The following is a 7,844-nucleotide window of genomic DNA, read 5'->3' as shown; positions in this document are numbered from 1 at the left end:
CCTCAAACTTAACACACACAAAACAAACAATCGTATCAAAAAATGGGCAGAAGATATGGACAGACACTTCTCCAATGAAGACATACAAATGCCTATCAGACACATGAAAAAATGTTCATCATCACTAGCCATCAGGGAGATTCAAATTTCTTTCCTTTTACTTGTCAGTTTTGATATCAAGATGATATACTAGCCTTATAACTGTGTAGTGTCATTTCCCTTCTTTTACTTTGCTATGGAAATTTTTATATAAATTTATATAAAGTGTGATTAATCTGTTCCTAGCTTTTTTGGGCTGGTGACTTTTGAAATAGATTAGTATCATTTTATATTCTTTTAAAAAATAATTCTTAAAAATTTTTAATAAACATATAATGTATTATTAGCCCCAGGGGTACAGGTCTGTGAATCGCCAGGTTTACACACTTCACAGCACTCACCATAGCACATACCCTCCCCAATGCCCATAACCCCACCACCCTCTCCCTTCCCACTCCCCCTGGCAACCCTCAGTTTGTTTTGTGAGATTAAGAGTCTCTTACAGTTTGTCTCCTTCCCGATCCCATCTTGTTTCATTTATTCTTTTCCTACCCCCAAACTCCCCACATTGCATCTCCGCTTTCTCATATCTGGGAGATCATATGATAGTTGTCTTTCTCTGATTGACTTATTTCGCTAAGCATAATACCCTCTAGTTCCATCCACGTTGTCGCAAATGGCAAGATTTCATTTCTTTTGATGGCTGCATAGTATTCCATTGTATATATATACCACATCTTCTTTATCCATTCATCTGTTGATGGACATCTAGGTTCTTTCCATAGTTTGACTATTGTGGACATTGCTGCTATAAACATTCGGGTGCATGTGCCCCTTCGGATCACTACATTTGTATCTTTAGGGTAAATACCCAGCAGTGCAATTGCTGCGTCATAGTATCATTTCATATTCTTCTATGATTAATTGGCTTATTTAAGTTTTCTGCTTCTTAGGCCAACTTTAGTTATTTATTTTCTTGGGAATTATCCGTTTCACCTAGATTTTTTAAGTTGTTGGTATAAAAGTTACACATAGTACTTTTATTTATTTATTTATTTTTTAAAAGATTTTATTTATTTATTTGACAGAGAGAGATCACAAGCAGGCAGAGAGAGAAGAGGAAGCAGGCTCCCTGCTGAGCAGAGAGCCCGATGCGGGCCTCTATCCCAGGACCCTGAGATCATGACCTGAGCCGAAGGCAGCGGCTTAACCCACTGAGCCACCCAGGCGCCCACATAGTACTTTTAAAAATCATTTTTAGAGGGGTGCCTGGGTGGCTCGGTGGGTTGGGCCTCTGCCTTCGGCTCGGGTCATGATCCCGGGGTCCTGGGATCGAGCCCCGCGTCGGGCTCTCTGCTGAGCAGGGAGCCTGCTTCCCTTCCTCTCTCTTTGCCTGCCTCTCTGCCTGCTTGTGCTCTCTGTCTGTCAAATAAATTAAAAAAAAATCATTTTTAGGGGCACCTGGGTGGCTCAGTGGGTTAAAGCCTCTGCTTTCAGCTCAGGTCATGATCTCAGGGTCCTGGTATCAAGCCCCGCATCGGGTTTTCTGCTCTGTGGGGAGCCTGCTTCCACCTCTCTCTCTGCCTGCCTCTCTGCCTACTTGTGATCTCTGTCTGTCAAGTAAATAAATAAAATCTTAAAAAAAAAATAAAATCATTTTTAATCTCTGTTTTTGTAGTTTGGCTCCCTTTTATTTTTATGTTAATTTGTGCCTTTTTAAAGTAATACTTGCAAAAATTTGTCCATTTTATTAGTCTTACTTGTTATCATTTTTAATTCTAATTTTAAAAAGATTTTTGTTTATTTATTTGAGAGTGAGAGCATGAGCAGGGGGTGGGGAGGGGGAGGAGCAGAGGGAGAGGGAGAAGCAGACTCCCTGTTGAGCTGGGAGGCAGATGTGGTGCTCAATCCCAGGACCAGGGGGTCATGACTTTAGCCAAAGGCAGACACTTAACTGACAGAGCCACTCAGGCACCCCATAGTCTTTTTTTTTTTTAAGATTTTACTTATTTATTTGAGAGAGAGGAAGAGAGAGTATACACCCAAGTGAGAGCATGAGCAGGGTGAAAGGCAGAGGGAGAGGGACAGGCAAATTCAGCATTGAGCTCAGAGCCAGACACAGGGCTCCATCCCAGGACCCTGGGGTCATGACCTGAGCTGAAGTCCGTACTTAACCCACTGAGCCACCCAGGCACCCCTTTATTAGTCTTTTCAAAGAACTAGCATTTCCTTTTATGATCCACTCTATTGTTTTCTTATTATTTGCTTTCTATTTCAGTAATTATTGATATTTTTGTAGAGGTGTAATTAACATAGTATTAGATATTTGTATATATTGTGAAATGATCCCAATAAGTTTAGTTAATATCACCATAAAGAATTTTTTTCTTATGATGAGAACTTTTATTTTTTAAAAAAGATTTTATTTATTTATTTATTTGAGAGACAGACACAAAGACAGTGAGAGAGAACACCACCAGGCAGGAGAAGGAGAAACGGGCTCCGCTGCAGAGTTTGATCCCAAGACTCAGGGATCATGATCTGAGCTGAGGGCAGACGCTTAACCACCTGAGCCACCCAGGTACCTGATGATGAGAACTTTTAAGATCTATTCTCTTAACAACTTCCAAATATGCAATTCAGTATTATTGACTTTAGCCACCATGCTGTCCTTTACATCCCCATGACTTGTTTATTTGGAATTGGAAGACTGTGCCTTTTGACTCCCTTCACTCATTTCACCTATACCTTACCCACTGCCCCTAGCAACCACCAGTCTGTTTCTGTATCTCTGGGCTAGTTTTTTTTTTTTTTTCAAGATTCCACATATAAGTGAGATCATATGGTTTATCTTTCCCTGTCTGACTTGTTTCTCTTAGCATAATGCCCTCAAGTTCCATCCATGTTGCTGAAAATGGCAGGTGTCTGTTTGCAACCTTGGGAACTTTACTGATTGTAATATGAAATTGGCCCCATACATGGAGGGCAGGGAGAGATGGAAGGAAGAGGCAGACTACTTCAGATTTGTGGGTGGCAGTTTTAATAAGCAATGGAACTTACTATGAGACTTGTCTTGAGCAGCCACAAGAGGAGTAGATCTTCACACCTGCCCAAGAGAATTTTAAGTTTATATAGAGGCCTCAAGGGATTTAGTCATGTATACCATCCAGATGGCCTCAGCAACACCTTACTCTTCAAGGCTATGTCCTTGGAATAGCTTCTGGGAGCAGGGGGGAGGCAAGTGGACTGCACATTCTAAGGATGGGGGAGGGAGTGAGGAGCCTCCAGTGGCCCAGGTCCTACTCATGGGTCAGCTGGAGTATACATCCTCTTGACAACTTCCTCCAACAGCAAGATTTCATTCTTTTTTTCTGCTGAATAATATTCCATTATCTATCTATTTATCTCACATTTTCTTTATCTGTTCATCCATCAGTGGGCACTAAGGTTGTTTCCTTATCTTGGCTATTGCAAATAATGCTGCAGTGAACATTTGGGTGCATATATATTTTCCAAGCTAATGTTTTTGTTTTCATTAGATGAGTACATAGAACTGGGATTGCTGGATCATATGGTAGTTATATTTTTAATTTTTTAAGGAGCCTCAGTATTATTCTCCAAAGTAGCTGTACCAGTTTCCATTCCCATAAACTATTCACAGGGGTTCCCTTTTCTCCACATTCTCACCAACACTTTTTATTTCTTGTCTTTGTGATAACAGCCATTCTAACAGGTATGAGGTGACCTCTCCTTGTGGAAAAATGATTGATTTTATCTTAATTACTTTTATTTCCTTTTGATCTTGCTTTTTAAATTGAAAACTCTTTCAATTTTTATAGATTTCTAATAAATGCAGTTAAGGCTATAAACTTCTCTGTTACCATATCCCACAGAATTTTTCCCCTCAAATTTTATTATGATACTTTCCACTCATTAGGATACCTAACACTTAGGTTCTATCATTTTTAACATTTTGCTGTGTTTGCTTTATTCCATATCTGTCCACTCATCAATCCATTTTATTTGTTGATGCAATAGTTATGCTTCAGTTCACCACTGTGCCATTTAGCATCCATTTCATGAATCAGAGTTCAATATTTCTTTATGATTTTTTAAAGATAAAATTTACTTATATGAAATATAAGAATCATGTGTTCCACTGGATGAGTTTTGATAACTGACATAACCAAAGCCTCTGTCAAGAGGTTTCTATCATATCAGGGAATTCCCCTTTGCAGTTAATCCCCATCAGAAGTTGGGGCACCTGAGTGGCTCAGTGGGTTAAAGCCTCTGCCTTCGGCTCAGGTCATGATCCCAGGGTCCTGGGATTGAGCCCCGCTTTGGGCTCTCTGCTCTGCGGGGAGCCTGCTTCCTCCTCTCTCTCTGCCTGCCTCTCTGCCTACTTGTGATCTCTGTCTGTCAAATAAATAAATAAAACCAAAAAAAAAAAGAAGTTGTCACTGTTCTTGGGGGTGGGAGGTTGGGGGAACAAGGTGGTGGGTATTAGGGAGGGCATGTATTGCATGGAGCAATGGATGTGGTGCAAAAACAATGAATACTGTTATGCTGAAAAGAAATTAAAAAAAGTTGTCACTGTTCTTATTTATTGTGATAAGATTGGTTGTGCACATATTAGTAATTCATATAAATGCGATTACACAATACTTTCTCTTTAACATAAAGCTCTCTCTGCATGGTTCATCCTGTTGCTTGTATCAATACCTTATTCCTTTTTATTGCTGAGTTACACTCCATTGTATGAATAGACCACAGTTTGTTTATACAGTTTTGTGTTGATAGATACCTGAGCTGTTTCTAGTTTAGGTTATTATGAATAAAACTGCTATAGACATTCTTGTATAACTATATTTTGAATATATATGTATGTGTGTATATATATGTATATATATGTATATATGAATGCGGAGATCTATCTATCAGCAGGGAATGATAAATGTCTAGGAATGGAATTTCTGGGTCATAGTATAGGTATATGTTTTGTTTTATGTGAAACTGCCATATTTTTGTACCATTTTCCTCTCCCACCAACATCCTTATAGACATTTGGCAGGGTCTGTCTTATTGTTAACCATTCTGGTGGGTGTGAAGTGGTACCTCACTGTAGTTTTTATTTGCATTTCCTTAATGACTAACGATGTTGAGCATCTTTTCATGTGCTATTGGCCACTTGAAAATCTTCCTTTGGAAATAGTCTATTCAAATATTTTGCCTATTTTTTTTTTACTGTGGTAAAATATATATAACAATATGTATCACTTTAGTGATTTTTAAGTGTACAGTTCAAATGTACAGCATTAACTACATTCACATTTTTATGCAGCAATCACCCCTATCCATCTCCACAACTTTTTCATTTTCCCCAAACTGAAACTTGTATTATACTCGTTAAGCAATTCTGCATTGCTGTCTTGCAGCAGGGAGCAGTAAGTATCTAGGAATGGAATTTCTGGGCCATAGTATAAGTGTGTGTTGGTCTTTTATGTCTGGCTTTTTTCACTTAGCTTAATGTTTTCAAGGGTCATCCATGTTGTACTGTATATCAATACTTTTCTCCTTATTAGGACTGAATAATATTTCATTGTAAATATATACCACATTTTGTTTATTGGTTCATCAGCTGATAGACATTAGGGTTGTTTCCACCTTTCTGCAGTTGTGTATAGTGCGTCTATGAGTATCCTTGTGCAAATTTTTGTTTAAATACCTGTTTTCAATTCCTCTGGATACATACCTGGGAGTGGAATTGCCAGGTCATATGGTAATTGAATGTTTAACTTATTGAGGTCCTGTCAAACTTTTCCACAGTGGATGCCCATTTTATATTCCCATGAGCAATATATGAGGGTTCCAGTTTCTCCACATCTTTGCCATTTTCCATTTCTAAAGTTATAGCCATCCTAGTGAATGTGAAGTAGATTATTATTCAGTTATAAATAGAAATGAAGCACTGGTACATGCTGTAACATTGATGAACCTTGAAAACATTATACTAAGTGAAAGAAGCCAGACACCAGAGACCATTATTGTATTATTATGTTTATATGAAACGTCCAGAATAGGCAAATCTTTAGAGACAGGAAGTAGAATTGTGGTTGCTGGGGAACATGGGTTGAGGAGAATGGGGAGTGTTTGCTTAATGGGCACAGTGTCTTTTTGGGGTGATGAAAATGTTCTGGGATTAGATACTGATGGTTGCAAAGCTTTGTGAAGATACTACAAATCATTGAATTGTATACTTTAAAAGGGTGAATTTTATGATATGTGAGTTAAATCTCATTTTTAAAAAGCACAAATACTCATTTTAGGCCTGGAGGTAAGATTCAATGTCTGTTGACTGTAACTCACTCTCCAGTATAATTTCTATGTCAGGGTTTTTTTTAGCTGCAGGCAATAGAATTTGGTTCTGAGTAACTTGGGCAAAAATATGGATTTTTGGAAGACTACTGGAGTTGATCAAAACCAAAGGAAATTCTGAAAAACAAGGCCTCAGGGAGGTCCAGAACTAACGAAGCTTGGAGTATTTGGGTAGCAGAACCTCAGTCCTTATAAGTCTCCACTCAGGCTATTAAATTCAGGGATGGAGAATCTGATTTTTCCACTAAGAGAGATAGGGTTTCTTTTCAGAACACAGATCAGTGGACGAATGCTGGACAAACCAAATAAAAACTACCAAAGGAGGTAAGAAGAAGATGGATGTCTACATCCAAGTGGAGATGTTGAATAAGCCTTCAGATCTATAAATGTAGATTGCAGAGTAGAGAGCTAGACTGGGATAAATAATCAGTGGCTGTAAGGATGATTGAAATAATGGGCATGGTTCAAATTTCCCAGGAAGAGAGTAAGTGGCCATGCATCCCTCCAGCATCATATCTGAGCGCCAGAACACTTCTTGGAGCAGTTTGTAACCAGAGGATTATTTCTTTGTTTTGGAAGACATGATATTCCTAGTAATTAGGAAAAGAGTCCAGGGTATGGGACTATAACGCTGTGCTGGGAACATTCCATCTTGTAAGAATGAAGCTGTTATGTGGAGATTTTAATGGAATGTAACTTCTTGCTGCCAGTTATAATAAATGCCAGCTTATTTTCCCTCTCATATTTATTTATATTGCATTTGGCCCCTGCTAAATGTTTTATGTATGTCATTTTATTTAATCCTCACAACACATTAATGAAGTTATTATTATCACCATATTTTACAGATGGGCTACTGTAGTCTCAGAGTTTAAGCAATTTACTTAACATATTGCTAGAAAGCAGTGGAAATGGAATTTAAGTAAGGTCTACATGAGTTCAAAGACATTTCTACTCTGTATCAAATGATATAGCAATGCCAATATTAGCCATGGTTTAGGAATATTGAGCTTCTGCTATGGACCATGTAGTGTATTGAAGACTTCATATGCATTATCTCATTTAATGTTCATAATAACCTTATACGGAAAGTACTGTTATTTCTATTTAACAGTTGAGGAGTCTGAAGTTTAGAGATGTTAATTCAGTGGTTGTCACATAGTAAGTGGTAGAGTTAGGGCTTTAACACTTCTGTTTGATTCCAAAGCCTGTGTGCATCACCAATACACTGTACTCCATCAAAAATAACTAAATCTTAGAACAGTGGCTCTCTTCCCTTGCTGAGTGTTAGAATCACTTGGGGAGCTTTAAAAAAAACATCAATGCCAAACCTCATCATCAAAGATTCTGATTTAATTTATCAGGAATGCAGACTAGGCCTTGGATTTCTTTTTTATTTTAATATTTTATTTATTTATTTGACAGAGATC

General features: G+C 38.1%; 1 pseudogene across 1 annotated transcript in view; it reads left to right on the top strand.

The window, feature by feature from the left end:
- Positions 1-6,855: 6,855 nt before the first annotated feature.
- LOC309855876 (NACHT, LRR and PYD domains-containing protein 12-like) overlaps positions 6,856-7,844 on the top strand; it is a 64,020-nt pseudogene continuing 63,031 nt past the window's right edge. The window contains exon 1 of the transcript in view: positions 6,856-6,898. The product of the transcript in view is annotated as an NACHT, LRR and PYD domains-containing protein 12-like (transcript). The remainder of the gene's footprint in view (positions 6,899-7,844) is intronic.

The sequence above is a fragment of the Mustela nivalis genome (genome assembly GCF_964662115.1).
Source record: "Mustela nivalis genome assembly, chromosome: X".
NCBI classification, from domain to species: domain Eukaryota; kingdom Metazoa; phylum Chordata; class Mammalia; order Carnivora; family Mustelidae; genus Mustela; species Mustela nivalis.
Note: the sequence above shows the minus strand (reverse complement) of the source record. Positions and strands in the feature narration are given on the sequence as shown.